At 37.1% G+C, this 20,305-nt stretch overlaps 1 long non-coding RNA gene across 1 annotated transcript; it reads right to left on the bottom strand.

Moving 5' to 3' along the window:
- Positions 1-1,072: 1,072 nt before the first annotated feature.
- Positions 1,073-19,995, bottom strand: LOC129484006 (uncharacterized). Its single transcript, XR_008658339.2, has 3 exons — positions 19,917-19,995; positions 18,246-18,319; positions 1,073-1,169 (listed from the first exon to the last, which is right to left on the bottom strand). It is a non-coding gene; the product is annotated as an uncharacterized lncRNA (long non-coding RNA).
- Positions 19,996-20,305: the final 310 nt, after the last annotated feature.

Genomic DNA, 20,305 nt, shown 5'->3' with positions numbered 1-20,305 from the left:
TAAATTGTGTTGAAATAAATGATTTTTACGAGAAATTGACACACGATTTTAAGCTAAATGTATTTCAATCACATTGTATGTTTTTTTGTCTAAAACGTTTTATTTCCTTTGTCACCATAGTGAAAAATTATCAGCAAAATATATCTACTGTTATTACAACAACCATGAAAACATTTCCAAATTTATGTTGCCAATCTCTTTAAGGGGCAAAGAACATTCAAATTTAAAATATGATGAAAAGTTGCTTATCTTTAAGTGAAAACTTAACCACTTCAAGAGAAATGATCATATAGAGTATGTTAAGAAGAACTTTCACTGAGAGACAAAGAAGGATTTTGTCTTTCTAACTTGGTGAATCAAGGGATAGAAATGGAGAGAGAGGCAAAGAAGGATTTTGTCTTTCTAAATTAGTGAATCAAGGGATAAAAATGGAGATTTTAGAAGAGAAAATCACACCAATTCTCTGCAATTGGAGGTTTCCCAGAAATACATCTGGGAAATGTATTCCCCAGGCCTGAGAGTCAAGCTCTTGTAAGTCAGTGTCATATGGTGGTTACATCATCACCTCATCTTCATAGATGCAACAACTTGGTGGAAATTTGGGTATGATTAGACATTTTTCAATGAGTATTAATCATGAAAATAACTTTTAAAAAAATTAATAGATTTCAGAAGCAGTTTTAGGTCTACAGGGAAAAACTGAGCAAAAAGTGCAGAGCACCCTACACCCCTTGCCCTGCCACTGAGTTCCCCTGTTCTTAACACCTTGCATTAGTGTGGTACATCTGTTATAATTGATGAGCTAATATTGATATGTTATTTTTCACTAAAGCTATAATGTGCCTAGAGTTTACCGTTTGTGTTGTACATTCTATGGGTTTTGACACATGTAAAAATGACCTGTATCTATCATTATAGTATCATACAGAATGATAGCTTTCACTGTTATATTGCATTTTCATTTAATATTTTTTAAACAATTTACTGAACACATTTTGGGTTAAAACAGCTTTCATGTTGTGCTGAACATTCTCCAATTGTTCTTCCAGATTATTCATTTATCTCCTTTCATCCTGCTCTGTACCCCTGGTGGTGACCTCTACAGAATGCATTACTGGGAATCTGCCGAATTTGGGTAGTTTGCTCCATGAAAATTATCAGCAGGTGATCTGAGGAGAGGAGGAGAGGGAGGTCAGGGTGTTTACTCTCTGCTCCTTCCCTGTCTGTTTGCATTTTTTCTTTCTTTCTTTCTTTTTTTTTACTGTACTTTAAGTTCTAGGGTACATGTGCACAACGTGCAGGTTTGTTACATAGGTATACATGTGCCTTGTTGGTGTGCTGCACCCATTAACTCATCATTTGCATTAGGTATTTCTCCTAATGCTATCCCTCCCCCAGCCGCCACCCTCCTGGCAGGCCCCAGGGTGTGATGTTCCCTGCTGTGTGGAAGTGTTCTCACTGTTCAACTCCCACCTATGAGTGAGAACATGCGGTGTTTGGTTTTCTCTCCTTGTGATTGTTTGCTCAGAATGATGGTTTCCAGCTACATCTATGTCCCTGCAAATGACATGAACTCATCCTTTTTTTGTGGCTACATAGTATTCCATGGTATATATGTGCCACGTTTTCTTAATCCAGTCTATCATTGATGGGCATTTGGGTTGGTTCCAAGTCTTTGCTATTGTGAATAGTGCCGCAGTAAACATAACGTGTATGCGTGTCTTTATAGTAGCATAATTTATAATCCTTTGGGTATATACCCAGTAATAGGATCACTGGGTCAAATGGTATTTCTGGTTCTAGATCCTTGAGGAATCCCCACACTGTCTTCCGCATGGTTGAACTAATTTACACGCCCACCAACAGTGTAAAAGTGCTCCTATTTCTCCACATCCTCCCCAGCATCTCTTGTTTCCTGACTTTTTAATGATCACCATTCTAACTGGTGTGAGATGGTATCTCATTGTGGTTTTGATTTGCATTTCTCTGATGACCAGTGATGATGAGCATTTTTTCATGTCTGTTGGCTGCATAAATGTCTTCTTTTGAGAAGTGTCTGTTTGTATCGTTCACCCACTTTTTGATGGGGTTGTTTTTTTCTTGTAAATTTAAGAGCTTCTGCACAGCAAAAGAAACTACCATCAGAGTGAACAGGCAACCCGCAGAATGGGAGAAAATTTTTTCAGTCTACCCATCTGACAAAGGGCTAATATCTAGAATCTACAAAGAACTATTTGGGGTTTTGGCAATGACTGTGTTCCTTTACACATGGCTACAGCAAGCCCTTCTTCCACAGGTTCGGCTCGTAGCTGGTTCTAGAAACAGCTCCCTCCTCTGTCTTCTGGGGGCTAGGGGCGGTAAATTCTTCCTGTCGTGACTAGTCCTTGGGTACTTTACCATCTTTTGTTAGTTTCTTTATGCTGCCCACACTTTTGTAAATAGACCCTTCAATAAATTCTTTTCAATTACCCCTTAGGTCTGCATCTGTCTCTGTAGAAAGAACACACACCTATTTCATTGAATTTTTACAATATTGTTAGAAATTCCAGCCTGTAGACTTATTCGCATTTTATATTATGTTTATAAAATTGAGGCTTGGGAAGGTTAAAACGTTGCCCAATATCACAGACTAAATATATGTTGAGCCAGGGATAAGAATCAAGACTTAGGGGTCTTCACTCCTTGTATAGCCATCTCCCCATGCACAATAGTATCTGGAAAAATGCTTTGTTATTGTGTGGTATGTTCATCATTATCCAAAAAGAAAAATCAATAAGAAAGAAACTATCTATTTTGGAAACACAGTCTGTAAGTGAACTGAATAATTTAGAAAGTGATGAAGTAATACATATGTTAACTAGTTTAACTGAGCCATTCCACAAGTATACGTATTTTAGAACATGTTGTACATGGTAAGTATATACAATTTTATTTGCCAATTAAAAAAAACTTAAATTTTAAAAAGTGATGTGAATATTGTGGAGGTCCTTTTGTATTTTGTCATTTTCTGAGATTTTGGATGAGAAGTGGAAAATTTATTAGCATACATTTATATATTCATGAAAGAATATATTTTACACACAAAATGAATTGACTTTTAAAGGCTTCTTTTCAGGTCCTTAATGGTTTGGATAGATTATTTTATACCTATATTAATATTAATATGACAGAAAAAATATTTGATTTGTAGAGATGTTTTACTGAATGTAGAAAAATCTCATAATTTAGGATTAATAGGTATTTTGAAAGAATTCAGTACATTAATAAAACGTTGATCAAATAACTAAGGCCTTGGATTTCCACAAAGCACTGACAATGCCCCTCATAATAACCTAGAGCCAAGATGGAGAAATATGGCTTAGGTTAGACAAAACAGAGGTTTGAAGTAATTATTGGGCAGTGAAATATAAGGGATGAGTTCAATAGGATGGATTGTTGTTAGGAAAAATAGTTAGCTGGAACTCTTAAGTAGTGAGTCACACCCTTGGCTATACAGTGGAATCACCTGGGGAGCTTAAAAAATACCAATGCCTGGATCCTACCCTGATTTAGTCGTATTGTAGCCTGGGCAATGTGATCTTTAAAAACTTCATGTTGATTTTGATGTGTAACCAAAACTGAATGGGAAAAGAAATCAAAGATAGATTTCTGGTATTGACAACATCTACAGTATGTGGCCAATATTAAAACTTAAGAGGTAGGCTGAATGCTTGGGTTCCTCATTTTATACTGAGAACAATAAGGAGTCAGTAACATTTTATCTGAAATGCATTTTAAAAGTGCTCCCTGTGCTGTAGTATGGAGAAATGGTTTGGAAGTAGATCTCATGACATGCAAGAAAACCATTTATGGCATTTTCTTTTAGCAGTATTGGTGGCCTGGATTAAAGTGGTGACAGCGGTGATGGAGAAAAGCAAATGTACTCACAAGATATTTTGAAAAATTTGGTGACTGCTGTGGTTTGAATGTGTCCCCAAAAAGTTTGTGTATTGAAAACTTAATCCCCACTGTAACAAGGTTTGGGAGGTAGAAACTAATTAGTGGTGATTAGGTTGTGATGGCAGAGCACTCATGAATGGATTAATGCCATTATCACAGAAATGGGTTGGTTATCTTGAGAGTAGGTCTGTTACAAAATCTAGTTTGGCCCCTCTTGCTCTTCTTCTCACCCTCTTTTGCCATTCCACCTTCTGCCATTAGATGATAGGGCGTGAAGGCTCTCACTAGCTGCTGGCACCATGCTCTTGGACTTTGTAGCCTCCAGAATCATGAGCCAAATACATTTCTGTTTGTTATAAATTACCCAGTCAGTGATTTTCTGTTAAAGCAATGCAAAGCAGACTAAGACAGTGACAGAGTGCATATGAGGTAAAATACTGGAAGGAGTCAACAATGACAAATATTCTTTCCAGAGTATCAAACTTCTTATACTATAATCTAGCACTTCCTGATAAGAAAATCTGGGAGATTCATTATCTCAAAACATATTTAGCCAAAAATCAGGGAATGGTGTTTATTGCAGTTAAATTGCACTCTTAGCATTTTAAACACTACTGGTTAGAAAGAAAAAGTTACAAATTAACATTGTCGCAATTGAACCTTTTACATCATCTTGAGATAGATGGAGTTTTCATGTACAACAAAAAATTATTGCAGGTGCACAAATGATGTATGCATTTAAAATCTACCTGAACTAATTATATGAAGAAAAGAAAGATATGCTTTGTCAAACTTTAAAATAAAACTAATGTATGTGTTTCATTTTGCTTTCAAAATGTCAGTTACAGCTCTCTTTAAGGAACACAGTGGTGAGAAAACACAACACTTCAAAACTCCACTAAGAACTACTTTGTAGAAATGGCAAGTTTAAGAGCAGAGTATTTGACAAGGTTCTGGAAATCCTAAAGGAAAAATTTCCAAATATAATATCAAAGTGAGAAGTGAATCTGAGAGATGGATGTTGTCACAATTTTCAATGGCAACTCAGCTCCCTCAATAGATTCTTTATGAGCATTTGGAAAGAAAAAAATAATGGTTATAATTAGAAAATGAAAATAGTACATTTAATTCTCCTAGCTCAATATATAGTAAAGGTGTTGTGGATACACCCCTTGCCTAATTCAATCATTGACTTATCTGGGCTGCACCACTCATTACAATACATTGAGGTATTCACATGAATGGGGCTAATTTGTACATAAATATATAATTCCATATAAAATGTAGGTTACAGCCTCTATGGAGATAATAGTCATGGGATTATCTATATTTTCATATATTGTTTTACTTTTTATTTCAACTAGATGAATATGTTTTTTGTCTTCCTTGAGGGATACATTAAATTCATTTTCTCAATATCATGTCCTTTCAGTTATATAACTTCTTTTTTTTTATTTTATTATTATACTGTAGGTTTTAGGGTACATGTGCACAATGTGCAGGTTTGTTACATATGTATCCATGTGCCATGTTGGTTTGCTGCACCCATTAACTCGTCATTTAGCGTTAGGTATATCTCCTAATGCTGTCCCTCCCCACCTCCCCCCACCCCACAACAGTTCTATGCCCAAAATACTGTATCAGTCATTGGTTTTCCATAAGAATATTATGGCAGGTAAAAACCAAAACTATAGGTAGATTCATCTGGTGATGATTTCACTGGTGATGTTCTCCCATTTAATATCATTTTTTGGAAGGGTATCTCACTATAGCTCGTGTGTGTGTGTGTGTGTATGTGTGTGTGTGTCAGAGAGAGAGAGAAAGATGTGAAATTTGCTGAAAAAATTCTCCATCAAAACTAGAAAGAAGATTCTGAGATGGTAAAAATGTACTAAAACAGCTAACAGAGAGGATTTTAAATGTTCTTACCACAAATAAATGATAAATATATGAGGTGGTGATTATGATAATTAGCCTGATTTGATCATTTCACAATATGTACCTGTATTGAAACACTGTATCCCATAACGGTATCCCATAATGTATCCCAATATTGTATTCCATAAATATATACAATTATTATTTGTCAGTTAAAAGTAAAAGTTAAAAAGTACCAAAAGTTAGAGCCATTTTAATCTGAAAAACACCCAATAGTTCCCTCTACTGAAATCCACTGTATTTCTAGAAACCAAGTCCTAAGGCAAGCTGTTAAAATAGGAACTAAGCAGGTGTTTCTGCACACTGCTAATGATTAATGGTCACTGCCTTTGGTGAAAAATTTCAAATGAGTACAATTTGTGAAAAATGTACATGTAATTGTATTATGTAAATTCAGTGTATATATCCTTTCTGAGCTTATTTTAAATGCATATATTTTTTATGTTTCTGTCTTTGGGGAATATCATGGGAGTTATTTAGTCTTTATGTAAAATTTTAATTTAATTATTTAGGATTATATGTTTGTATGATTACAATAAGACACTGCAGAAGTCAGCTGTGGCTTAAGTGTTGAGAGAACAGAGTCACAATATCCAGGGGCCAATGTAGACATTGCTTAGGATGTTGACAGTATAGCTTCATTAACCAAATCACATATAGCCTATGTTGTGGTCTAAGAAAGGATCAGAATAAAGTTCTTATATCGCAAGGAACATCAGATGCTGCAAAAACTTTAGCAAGTGTAATAGAAGCTTGCATAGTTAAGATGCTACCTTGCTGTCCCTCTGAGTGTCAATAAATATGATGAAGCTCATTTACAGTGAAGAATAAAGGAGAATACAACAATTGGAACTTCTCAAAAGAAGAGGAGAGAAAAAGTTTGAACGAAGGCATGTTATTGACATTAAAGAGACGGTGAGGTGGACATTGTTGAATTGCATTGATGATGAAATGCTTGACACGAATACATTACACTTGGTGACCCAAAAGTTTTCCTTGCAATTGAAGGTGAGGGTAGGCTTATTTGGGTGTGCACACACCATGGGCATATCAGTCATCAACCACAGATAATTCTTGGGGCCCTAGTATATGCTGAGCATCTTTCCAGGTCCTAGAACGAAACATTGTGTCTGGGAGAGAGGGAGTGAGGGCGTTGGGGGCAGATGCAGAAACACTTTCTTCACTTTGTATTTTCACATGAACCTGAAATTAATGTCTTGGAGAGATTACCTTATAAATATCTTGAGAAATGCCAAGCAATTTTTATAAAAAGAAAATCTAGTAATTTCACATTCTTCCTTTTGCTTTCTCTTCTAAAGTAAATGTTTTCTCTTAAAAATAAAAATAAACAAATAACTAAATAGAAAGGTATTTTTGTTGTATTTTTAAATTTTCTTTCACAGAATAGACCAAAGTTTTAAGCATTCTGTATCTCTTAGTTTCTATTAAATAGGGCTTTTCTCTTTTTATTCTGTGTTGTAAGAAGCCATTGAAATATTTTTGGGAAGAAATTTGAGGAATGCACATGAAACATTAAAAACTATGGGCTTAGGAGTCAGAAAAACCAGAGTTTGTATCAGGTTTGTCACTTATTAGCTGCCTGACCATAGGCAAGTTACTAAACCACTTGGAGATTTGTTTTTTTTTCTTCTATAAAACAATGATATTTTGGAGCATTAAAATGTCTTACAATTGGTCATTTTTATAGTTTCTTCATCATCATCATTATTATTATAAATATTCCCTCTTGCCAAGGTGAAAATATTAGTAGGAAAAAATCAAAATTAGCAAAATTTGTGCAAGTAAATACAATAATACTTAATCGTTATGTTTAATATCCTAACATGCTCTCATACATTATAGAAATAAAAGAACGGTTATTTCAGATGAAGTTTTCTCCTTTCTTCTTGTCTTTTCCTACTTTGCAAATAAATAGGTAGTTAGGCACGAAGAATGAAGGTAGAATCCTTGAAACTATACATTAGATAGTATTTAAATAATTGAAAGTTGACTACATAGGATCTTTCATAATAATTGGTTTATCTGCAGTTTTTCAAACAGCTTCCCACAAGCCAGAGGCAAGCAAGTCAAAGAAAATTATTAGAAAAAAATATATAGACAGGTTGTCTGAAAAAGGACTTGTAGTTGGTATAAGTTTTGGGGAGCTATAGTTGCTACATTAGTGTTTTACCATAAATATCCTGAATTACTTCTGCTGAAACAGTTAGTGAAGTTTTCATGAAAATAGCGTTGAATTTCTTCAAAAGTCAAAGCTCATTTCAGCTATATAATATTTTTGATAGCAATAAATATATTTTGAAAATTGAACTTCTATGAAAATTTTAAGTAATATCACAAAATAAACCAGTAAGCCTATTAGTAGACAAGTAATGTTTTCAGTTCCAAGCATTTTTCCTCTTCAGATATCTGAGGTTGTTCATTTCAGAACATTGTTACTATGATTGGAATAATGTACTAGTAAGAGTGATAAGAAATTATTTTTGTCATTATTCATCTCAATTTTGAGGCACGTGAAAAGGAACTTTGTTGTATGTGGTATAACGTGTTATTCAAGTTCAGATGTGACAGATGTCACATGTGAATTTAAAAAAAACAGATTTCCCACTACTGGGTATCTACCCAAAGGAAAAGACGTCATTATATCAAAAAAAAAAAAAAAAAAAAAAAACACCTACACATGAATGTGTATTGCAATACAATTGCAAAGATATGGAACCCACCTAAGTTCCCATCGACCAAGGAGTCGATAAAGAAAATGTGGCATACATATACCATAGAAGGCTACTCATTAAAAAAATGAAATAATGTCTTATGTAGCAACTTGGACAGAGCTGGAGGCCATTATTCCAAGTGAAGAAACTCAGGAATGGAAAGCCAAATATCATATGTTCTCACTTACAAGTGGGAGCTAAGCTATGGGCACATAAAGGATTACAGAGTGGTATAATGGACTATGGAGACTCAGAAGGTGGAAGGTAGGGGGTGGGTGTGGGATAAACAGCTACATATTGGGTATAATGTACACTACTTGGGTGAAGGGGGCACTCAAATCTCAGACTTCCCTGCTATAATATTCATCCATGTAATCAAAAGCCACATGTTCCTCAAAAACTATTGATATTTAAAAAATCAAATTTATTGAATCACAGTATTTTACACATAGAAAGTAATAGATCATTTAATTAAGTTCTTTCACTTTATTAATGAGAACATTGGGGAATAAAAGAGTGACTTTCTGAAAGACTAACAGCTGATTTCCTTTATTTTAAATCTGAATGAAGAGTAGCTTTGGTTCCTAATATAGTGATGAGCTACAAAAATATGCACATTTATGTCATCTGTGCAATTGCAAACCCTCTTCTTATTCATGGGCCTATTTTTTAAATCTATTTATGGATATTTTTTCTCTATTTTTATGGTGATGATGATGATGGTAAAAATAATGAGACCATAAAGACTGACAGTGTAAGGATCAGCTTTACTGATTTCACTAGATCTCAATTTCCATTAGGATTTCATAACCACTAAAAAGATTCAATGACACAATTTTCACATATGTGTCAACTAGACCCACAGTGCTCCCCAAATCTTCCCATCCTTTCCACCAATTCTGTTGCTACTCAAAATGTGGTCTGCACTGGGGTAACCTAGGAGCTTGTTAGAAAGCACAATCTCACGTCCTATCCCAAACATACTGATTCAGAATCTGCATTTGAACAAGATCTCCAGATAATAGTGAGCAGTAGTTGCTCTAGAGCAACTTTGATGGACCCCATGTGCCTCTTTGATAAGAAGTTATACTGGTTAATGGGGATTCTCTGAGTATGACTTTAAGGTTACAAATTTCATTATGCTTTTTGGTTTGGGGCAGGCACAGACCAACGCAATCTAGAATCTTTTTGTGGCACCTACAAAATGTTTGCTATTGCTGAGAAGGGAGGAATATTAGACTCTCATATCAGAATTTGGTGAAAGTTGTATTGGTGTACTCTACACTTAGAATGGAGACAGTGCACTTAATAGAAGTGGCTTTACATTGCATAGGTGTTAAAACTTTTCCAGCAAATGCTACCAGCTAAATTATAAGGGTGAATTAAAGAGTGCCCTTTATAAATAGTCACAAAAGGCCTCTGCAGCTGATTATAGTGTGGGTGTAATTTGGAGAAAGGTTTGCTGTAGGCATGAAATTATGGTACGGCTATTGGAATAGAGTCAAGAGCCTAGCCATTTCCAGTAGCTGTAACACCACCTGCTAGTATACTTATTCAGATTTGAGTCAGAGGGATGCGTGAAGTCTAATGAGTCATCAAGTCTTCACCTAAAACACGTAATCTACCTATTCCTTTTCAAATGAGACTTGCTTGAGTCAGACCCTTGCCTATGAGCTGATCTGAAGTCTTAAATGCTTTTTGCCAAACGAATTGCTTAACACAAATTGCTTAACAGTTTTTGTTCTGAGTTAGTCCCAAAATTTTGTCTGGGTCTCAGTTCTCCTGGAAATCCTCATACATGAAGACAAGTCCTGGCTGAGTGTGGTGGCTCATGCCTATAATCCCAACACTTTGGGTGGCTGAGGTGGCAGGATTGCTTGAGCCCAAGAATTTGAAACCTTCCTGGGCAACAAAGCCAGACCACATCTCTACAAAAAATGTAAAAGTTAGCTGGGTGTGATGGCTCGGGCGGTGGGAAGATTGCTTAAGCCCAGGAGGTAGAGGGTGCAGTGAGCTGTGATCATGTCACTGTACTTAAGCATAAGTGGCAGAGCCAGACTCTGTCTCAAAAAAAAAAAAAAAAAAAAAAAAGACAGGGCTAAGGAATCTTATCTTGGATTCCTCCTTGGCTGCTGGTTTGATTCTCCAGCCAAGTGTTTCTAGCACTAAGCCTGCCTGAGAGTCATTGGTCTTAGACTCAGAATGACCCAGAAAATGCATCTTATCATTGCTGTCATTAACAAGTTGCTTGCCACTATGATCTGCTGTGCCTTGGGGACAGTTAGCTAGGGAGTAGTTCCCTCTTGCTAGTACTACCTTTCCTGCTAAATAGCCTTCCCATGCCCTGTCTAATTTGGACAGGGATTTTTGAAAGTATATCTGTGTGTGTGTGTGTGTGTGTGTGTGTGAAACTCTTATGTATCTTCTCTAATAATAATAGCTACATTTATATAGAACTTACTGTGTACAAGGCATTGTTTTAGTATTATATGTATATGTACGTGTGTATATATATGTATATATATATATATATATATACACACATGATCTCATTTAATTCTTACTATAACAATGATGTAAGTACGAGTATTATTTGTTTTACAGGTAGGAAGACTGAGGCATAGAAATGTTAAGTGCCTTGATCAAGGCCATAAAGCTAAAATAGAGGGGCCAAGATTCTATTCAATCCCAGGCAGTAGAGATCCTCATTTCTACTGTAACTGCAGATTAGTTGATGATACTCCTGACTTTGGTGAAGGAATCAGGGCAGAGGAATAGAAGAAACCCTGAGAATGGGGACCTCTAATTAGGCAATGGGAAGAAGACAGTCTCTAGCTTTCACAGGTTCCTAAAGCTGACAGGGTAGTGAAACAAAAGAGAGACAGGAAATTCCTCCTGTCTTCTCTGGGTAAAAAACAAGGGGAGCAGAAAGCCAAGGGGACCATGCTAGCAGGCCAAATAAGGAACAAGTCACAAATTCCTCATTCCAAGGAGAAGATGCCAACTCCTAGGCAGGTCCATGTGGCTAGTCAATTAGGGTCTCAAGGAGACACATGCAAAGAATTCTACTATTGGTCTGCTTTCTCTGAGCAGGAAAGAGCCAGACTGACCCTAAGGCAGTTGGATAGACTGCCAGCAGTTAAATGGAAGGATGTGGGCTGATGGAAGCAGATCTGAAAAATCCTGTTTCAGTTGTCCATTCCCAGATGGAGGGAGGAAGTTCTTGTGGGCAGAAAAGGGTGTGGACGGGTGATATGTAATTTCTTGGGGACTGGAGAGAACATAATTCAGCCAGGCCTACTCTCTTCCTACTTTATGCAAAATATTTCCAGCTGTGTTCATTAGATTATATAATCTTGAATATTGAGAATAAGATATAATTTCTTAAATTCAGCAATGCACAACGAATTCTTAAATGAAATTTGGTATGCTTTTAGAGATTGGAGACACAGCCATAAGAAAATATGCTACTATAAAAGAAAATGCTCTTAATTAATACTGACATAGTGAGGACTCCTATGGCATTGAGAACATTTAATATTAATGCAAAATGTTGTTGTCTACCATTTCCTTTTTTCTTTAGATCATTAGCATAGGATTACAAAATTTTAAATTGGATTTCAAAACCATACCAAACAGCTGTGTCTTCTATTACAAAAGACAATGCACTCATACATATGTATTATGCACTTAATTAAAACTGTTGGATTTTCATTTTTAAAAGTTCCGATGATGTCCTGAATTTTTATAGTGATTTGGATCGCTGGTCTGTCATCAGTTTGCGTATTTGGGGTGGAAAAGGAGGGTTTGGGTGAAATAAGCATTCTAAAGTTTATATAATGGGAGGAACATGGCCTAAAATTAGCCTTACCACGGGCTTAAAATTCACTATAGGTATTAATTCCTTGTACTTATCACGAGGTTATTTTCTCCCTTAATTTTTAAAATCATAAGTGACATGTATTTGTTTTAGAAATATGTAGAAAAATATAAACAGGAAAATTAAAATTATCTATAATCTTATTCTACTGAGTTGAACATTAGAATTCTATTATATATTTCTTTTCTATAATTTTATTCCATAAAATCTATATATTTTATAGAATTTGAATCACACCATATTGATAAATATGCATTTTTAAATTTTCACTTCGTATTAAGTGGTCAATATTTTACCATATTATTAACTTGTCTTCACAAATATGAGTTTTCACTGGCTGTATAATAATGATAAAAGCTGTAGAATATTTGAGCCTTCCACTTCTGTGATGAATGTAATTTGAATTATAGGGGAAGTAAGGACATGATAGAAATATATTGGAGGAGGAAAGAGAGAGGTGAGAAGTAGTGTAAGATAAATTCTTAGAGATTAAAGCATGAAGTAAATTATGTGTAGAAATGATTTTTTAAAAGATAAAGAAATAAGAGTATAAGCAGCCAAAAGCCATAAAATTTCCGTCTGCTTCTAAAATGAGACACTGGAATTCAAACAGGCAACTGATGATTTTCATTATAAGTTCCTCTAAATTACTTGATTTTTAACCATCTGCATATATGCTTTGGTTTTTTTTAAGTGTAAATTAACTCTGGTGAAGAGTTAGACATTAAGATTAACCTCAGAATATCACGCCGGAAGGGGTGCCAGTGTGTGTGTGTACATGTGTGTGTGCATGCACGCACTTACATGGGAAGCCGACTGGGAATACAGTCTATCAGCAACGGCAGAAGAGGGAGTAACTACCCAAGAGCAATGTCCTCTGGGATAGCATGAGGGCTTGGGGGGCTGACAGCAAGGAGCAGAAATGGAGGACAAAAGTCAAGGAGCACTTACTCTCTGTCATGGCTTTGCTGTAGGGTAACCTTGCCAAGAAGACCTCATCAAGTGGGATGTAAGATCCCAACAGCAAAGCGCATTGGACCTGGAAGAAGGCCAGTTCTCCCAAATGTGATCATTATGTAGAAAAATAAGGGAGCAATATTCTGAGCAACATGTCTGTATACCATTGGTTGACACATAAGATCCCTTCATTATAAATCTTACAGGGTGCCCAAGTCATTTTGCTGTGGTGTGATTTTGTTAAAATAAATATATAGCTAAAAATAATTTCCAAGCTGAAATATGTAAAAAGGCAAAACAAAAACTTCTAGCTTTCTTGTGGTAAATTGTGAGGTAAAATAAAATGAATATTAAATATAGTGCAAAATAGGAGGTAGCACACCTTACGTCATCTTTATCTCCTCCCTCCCCTTTTTTCTGTTCTAAATGGAGTTGTGCTGTTATTTCATTTGTTATCCATATTTGGAAGTTTAGCTAGGAGTCTAGAAAATTTGATGAAGACATCTGATTAAGTTTTAAATTTTATTTATTAATATTTTGAGGTGTTTGCAATGTACCAGGAATTAGGTTAGCTACTGGTTTATAGTGGCGAATAAACCACTGTCCCTGCTCTCACGAAATCAGCCATTTGGTCTAAGGGCAGCGGGGAGCCAGAGTAAACAATTCGGTCATGGCAGTAGGAGAACTCTGTGAAGAGCTCAGACTAGCTGAAGTTGCTTCCCACAGATATTATAAAATGTTAAAATATAACCATTCCTATGGGAAGAGTAGAGGAAGAATACGTAAAGAAAGAAGAGACAACAAAGTGGCTGGGCGCAATGCCTCACACCTGTAATCCTATCACTTTGGGAGCCCAAGGTGGGAGGATAGCCTGAGACCAGGAGTCCAGACCAACCTGGGCAACATAGTCGGACACTTTCTCTACAAAAAATACAAAAATTAGCCAGGAACAGTGGCCTGTGCCTTTAGTCCCAGCTATTCTGGAGGCAGAAATGGGAGGATTGCTTTAGCCCAGGAAGTCGAGGCTGCAGTGAGCAATGATCATGACACTGAACTCCAGCATGGGTAACAGAGTGAGACCCTGTCTCAAAAAAAAAAAAAAAAAGAAAAGAAAAAGAAAGAAAAAAGGTAAAATTATTTTTGATTGTTAAAAATTCATTAGAATCCAATATATCCAGTCCTGGCTGTCCAAGTGAATTTGCTTAGAACAGAGATGGTATATTACTTTCTTCTTTGGTTGAGCTTTTTCAATAGAGATTTCTCTTATCTCTCTTTCTCTCCTTTTCTCCTCCAGGTAAACTGTATTTCCACAATTGTCCCCCTTATCTGTCTGTTTCTTCTGTCTCCCTCACTCCCTTTCCTAATAGTTTCTCTACTCATTTTTTCTCCTTTTCATTCCTATTTCGATACCTTTTCTTCCTCTTCTCTCCACACTGCTTTACCAAAACTACCAGTCATTAAAAGGTTTTAAAATTACCTACAGTCGAATTCAGCTTTAGAAGATACATGTTCTGGCCAAGTGCGGTGGCTCATGCCTGTAATCCCAGCACTTTGAGAGGCCGAGGCAGGCGGATCATGAGGTTAGGAGATCGAGACCATCCTGGCCAACATGGTGAAACCCTGTCTCTACTAAAAACACCAAAATTAGCTGGGTGTGGTGGCACGTGCCTGTAGTCCCAGCTACTCAGGAGGCTGAGGCAGGAGAATCACTTGAATCTGGGAGGTGGAGGTTGAGCCGAGATCACAGCCCTGCACTCCAGCCTGGCAACAGAGTGAGACTCTTTAAAAAAAAAAAAAGAAGAAGATACATGTTCTGCAAACAAATATCCTTCTGCTACCTATTCTGTATTCCCTTTGCCTTCAGGAACACCTGAGCAGGTCGTGGTTTTTTACCTAGTGGAGTGACTGAAACCTTCATTTCTTAAGGGTCTAGGTCATTTGTAGTCCTGCCTGGATTGGGTTGTTATAGTTTCCCTTTGACCTTAATCACAGGGCATGGTAATACTAAAAGATGCCCGAAGGGATCTCCTGTATTCCACATATACTCTTCCTTAGACTAATTTCATCTTGATAGTCTGGGTCAATCAATCCAGCCAACACTGTAACTCCCTTCTTAGCCTGTTGACTTAGAGGTAGGAGGAGCCCAAGGTGGCCAGGTGGGAATCTCAACTTCCAGTTTAATGGAATTATTGTTGTGTCTCCTGGTGGCAGCATTCCTCCTGGAACTAAGACCTCTAGGCCAGCAGAACATAATGTTGTGCGAACAGGATGCAAAAATTTTGCTGGTGGGTCACTAGGGGTGATGGTGAGTGATGCCTTTTCTACTTCTACCCCTTGATTCCTGGACCCCTAAATTCTGGCTATGAGAGAAACAGTACCATATACTGAGCTCTGATTTGGGGCATACACAGCCTTTTGGAGAACTTTGCCCCAGGCTTGGAAGGTATTGTCACCTAGTTGGCATTGTAATTGTGACTTCAAAAGGCCATTCCACTGTTCTATCAGTTCAGTTGCTTCAGGATAATGGGGAACATGGTAATACCAGTGAATTCCCTGAGCATCACCCCACTGCCACACTTCTTTAGCCATAAAGTGAATGTGGAATAACGACGGTGAATAAGGCATTCCATGAGTCCAAGGATGGTAGCTTTGGCAGAAGCATTGCATGCAGGACAGGCAAACCCATATCTGGAGTAAGTGTCTTTTCTGGTGAGGACAAACCACTGCCCTTTCCATGATAGAAGAGGTCCAATATAATCAACCTGCCACCAAGTAGCTGGCAGATCACCCCGAGGAATGATGCCATATCAAGGGCTCTGTGTTGGTCTCTGCTGCTGGCAAATTAGGCACTCAGCAGTGGCCATTGCCAGGTCATCCTTGGTGAGTGGAAGTCCATGTTGCCGAGCTCATGAGTAACCTCCATCCCTGCCACTATGGCCACTTTGTTCATGGGTCCATTGGGCGATGACAGGCGTGGCGGGGGAAAGAGGATGAGTGGTGTCCAAAGAAGGAGTCATCCTATCCACTTGCTTCTGAAAATCCTCCTCTGCTGAGGTCACCCTTTGGTGAGCATTCACATGAGATACAAATACCTTCACAGTTTTTGACCAAAAAGTCTCCTCAGAGTTTACAAGCTTAGTGACCCCAGCTTCACCAGGGTCCTCCCATACATCCCCATTCCAAGTTGCACTGTTTCATTCTTTTCCAATCAATGCCCTCATTTTAACAGTAGACACCTGGTGACACTGAGCATGTACCTTTCATTGCAGGTCAGCCACTCACATGATAAGAGCTTGTGCCTGAGTTTCTGCAGTTTCAGTCCTTTGTCTACAGGAGGTAAGACTCTCACTCAGGACAATCTTAGAAGACTTGAGGCTAAGTACGTGCTTCTGGAGCTGAGAGTTAGAATCCGTAAGAGCATCCTTTTCTTTTGTCATTTTCTCCAGCAAACTTAGGAGCAACCAATCAACTTCATTATATTCCTTGGTTCTCCACATATGGTCGAAGGTATTATGTACAGAGTCACTAAACTCTTTGCCTCTCATGAGCAGGAGTATCAAATGCATTTATGCTGCATAACTCTCTAAACAGTTCACACCAAGGACTATCAGCATTCTCCATACTATTAGGAGTAGAGTCCTTAGCATTTTGGGGACTAATCATATTAAGCAGCCAACTCCAGAAACCCCAAAACCAACTAAAGAAAACTATTCTTCACATTCTGTTCCTGTAGAACCACTCTTGGTACCAAAATCTGTATATGTCAGGGCTCTCTAGAGGGACAGGACTAGTAGATGTATATATGAAGGGGATAGATGTATGTGTGAAAGAGATTTTAATAAGAAGCATTGACTCACACGATCACAAGGTGAAGTCCCACAGTAGGCCGTCTGCAAGCTGAGGAGCAAGGAAGCCAGTCTAGGTCCCAAAACCTCAAAAGTAAGGAAGCCAACAGTCTAGCCTTCAGTCTTTGCCTGAAGGCCTGAGAGCCCCTCGCAAATCACTGGGGTAAGTTCAAGAGTCCAAAAGCTGAAGAACTTGAAGTCTGATATTTGAGGGCAGAAAGCATCCAGCCTGGGAGAAAGATGAAATCTGGAAGACTCAGCAAGTCTGCTCTTCCATCTTCTGCCTGCTTTATTCTAGCCATGCTAGCAGCTGATTAGGTGGTGGCCACCCAGATTGAGGATGGGTCTGCCTCTCCCAGTTCACTGACTCAAATGTTAATCTCCTTTGGCAACACCCTCACAGACACACCTAGGATCAATCAATACTTTGTATCCTTCAATCCAATCAGGCTGACACTCAGTATTAACCATCACACACATCCTTGGGATTTAGCCACTTCTTAAATTTTCCATAGGTCCATTTTGGGACAAAAAATAATTACGTTGCAAAACATATTCCTAGACTATAGGTAATGGATAGGATACACAATCACAATTGCTCTCAGAGATTTCTTTTTATATTTATATTATCTACTTATTTTGGTTGAATGTCTAAAATTTGGATAATGTTTGAGATGTCTGTTTTGTTTTTTCTCTTCTTCCATGCATATACTTGAAGGGGTCTATACACTCTCTAACCCAGGTGTACTGTTTTAATGAACCTGGATGTTGGCATTCCAGGACAATAACAGAAGCCATATTTGCTCAGGCCTGACTCAGCCAAAACAGTGAATAACACAGCTTTTGAACCAGCTGGGTATTTGAGCTTTTCCTAAACACTTGGATAAGAATAATAGTAGGGGAAGCGGATATATCTACTGTTCTTAATGTCTTTTGCATGTTTGATGAGCTTACATTTGGAGTTGGTTTCAGAAGGAAGAACGAGATGAAGTGGAAACTACTCCAGCTGTAGTATAAAACTTTATATCCTAAAAATGGAGCACAGAAATAAACAAAAGCAAAACAAACAAATAAAACCCAAAAACTGAACACAGTGTGCCATGAAACTCACAATGTATCTACAGTAGCACAATCATAACACATTTAAAGACACATAAGTAGTAACTGTAAAATTGAAGAGAAAATAAATCTGAAATCATTATTTGCTTGTAAGAAATATCTACAAAAGCAAAATTTATTTCAATTCTTCTTCTACATTTCCAGATGACTATAGAAAAATTTCTGAAGGAGCAAGGTATTGAAATATGATAGGTTAGGGTGATATAAATCAGCCTCCCTATGGTTTTAATTTGTTCATGCCATTTTGCAGGGTTTCTTGTGATGCTGGAATTCTGAAATTTGTATAAGCTCAACTCATTGAATTTGGACATAAAATTTGGAATAGACTCAAGGAGCAAGCAGTGTTAAGGTACAACTCTTTGTCTGATTTTTTAAATTGTTCATAAATTTGTCAGTATGCCTATTCATTCATTCATTCAACAAATATTAGCTGAACACTTACTATGTAAAGCATTATTCTAGCAGCTGAGGATATAGTAACGAATAAACAGAAAAAAATAGTCCCCCTTCTTCTGAGCAGAATTCTAGTAGATGGTCATAGACAATAAACAAGGTAAATAAGTAGAGTTTACCAGACAGTTTCTATGGAGAAAAATGAACAGGGAAGAGGGGTAGTATATGAGGAAGGAGGTAAAATTTTTTGATGACATGATCTCAAGACTTTATTCAGAAGCTATCACTTAAGTAAAGACCTGAAGAAATTGAGGGAGGGAACCCTAGAGATACCTAGAGGAAGAATTTTTGAGCAAGGGAAGAACTGAGGAGAGATTTGGAGGTGAGAGTGTGACAGCAAGGAAGCCATTGTGGCTGTGGTGGAGTGGCAGGGGAGAGGTCAGAGAGGAATTGTAGATGAAGAGCCCTAATGTGGAGGTCCTTTTATGTCACTGTGAGGACTTTGGCTTTTACTCTGAATGAGATGCGAAGCTAATGGAGAGTTTACTGAACTACATGACTTACAACATAAATATGGAAGATATGTATTATATGAAATAGTAACCTTAGGCCAGATGCGGTGATTAAAATTAAAATTAATCAAAAATGAAAAATATTAACATTCAGTTCATCATTCACACTAACCACATTTCAAGTGGTTAATAGCCAAATGTGGCTATTTACTATAATATTCGGCAGCACAGACATAAAATACATTCATTATTGCAGAAATTTTATGGACAGTGCTGTTGTAGACCAATCATATCATTTATTTATTAATTCTACAGAAATGCGTGCCCGTAAAAATTGCTAGATATTGTATTAAGCTTTGTATATATATCTCTCTCTCAATATATATTGAATATATATATATTTGATGCGTATAAATGTGTATATCTTGAAAAAAAAGGCAAGAAATTCAGAAGATAAAGAAGCTGCCAAGATCACACTTGATATATGAAAAAAACTTGATATATGAAAGTAAAGGTAGATTAACTGTAAGCAGAAAAAACAAGTTACTCATAAAAATGAGGCTAATTGCCATACATATGGAAGATACGGGCTTTTCCTTACCTATCTTTCAGTCTTGAAAGGAGAACGAGACACAGAATTATAGTCACAGAAGTATTACTGAAACATGTTCAGGGTATAGGTTTCAAATGATAGAGTCAATTATTCAGGCTCCTCAGTTATTCTGGAGGAGAGGGGTTATCCTGAAAATGAGTTGAGAACATGAGTTATAGTCACACAATGAGTAAGTAAGAGTATTTCAGGTGAAGAGATCAGGTTAGTAGAGATAGTAGTACTCCATAACTACCATAATAAACCTTGTATCTATGATTCCTTATTTAATTCTTACAATAATTTTGAGACGGCAGTATTGATATTTCAGGTCTGGTGTGGTGGCTCACACCTGTAATCTCAGTGCTTTGGAGGGTCGAGGCAGGAGGATTGTTTGAGGC

This window comes from Symphalangus syndactylus, chromosome 6 (genome assembly GCF_028878055.3).
Source record: "Symphalangus syndactylus isolate Jambi chromosome 6, NHGRI_mSymSyn1-v2.1_pri, whole genome shotgun sequence".
NCBI lineage: Eukaryota > Metazoa > Chordata > Mammalia > Primates > Hylobatidae > Symphalangus > Symphalangus syndactylus.
Note: the sequence above shows the minus strand (reverse complement) of the source record. Positions and strands in the feature narration are given on the sequence as shown.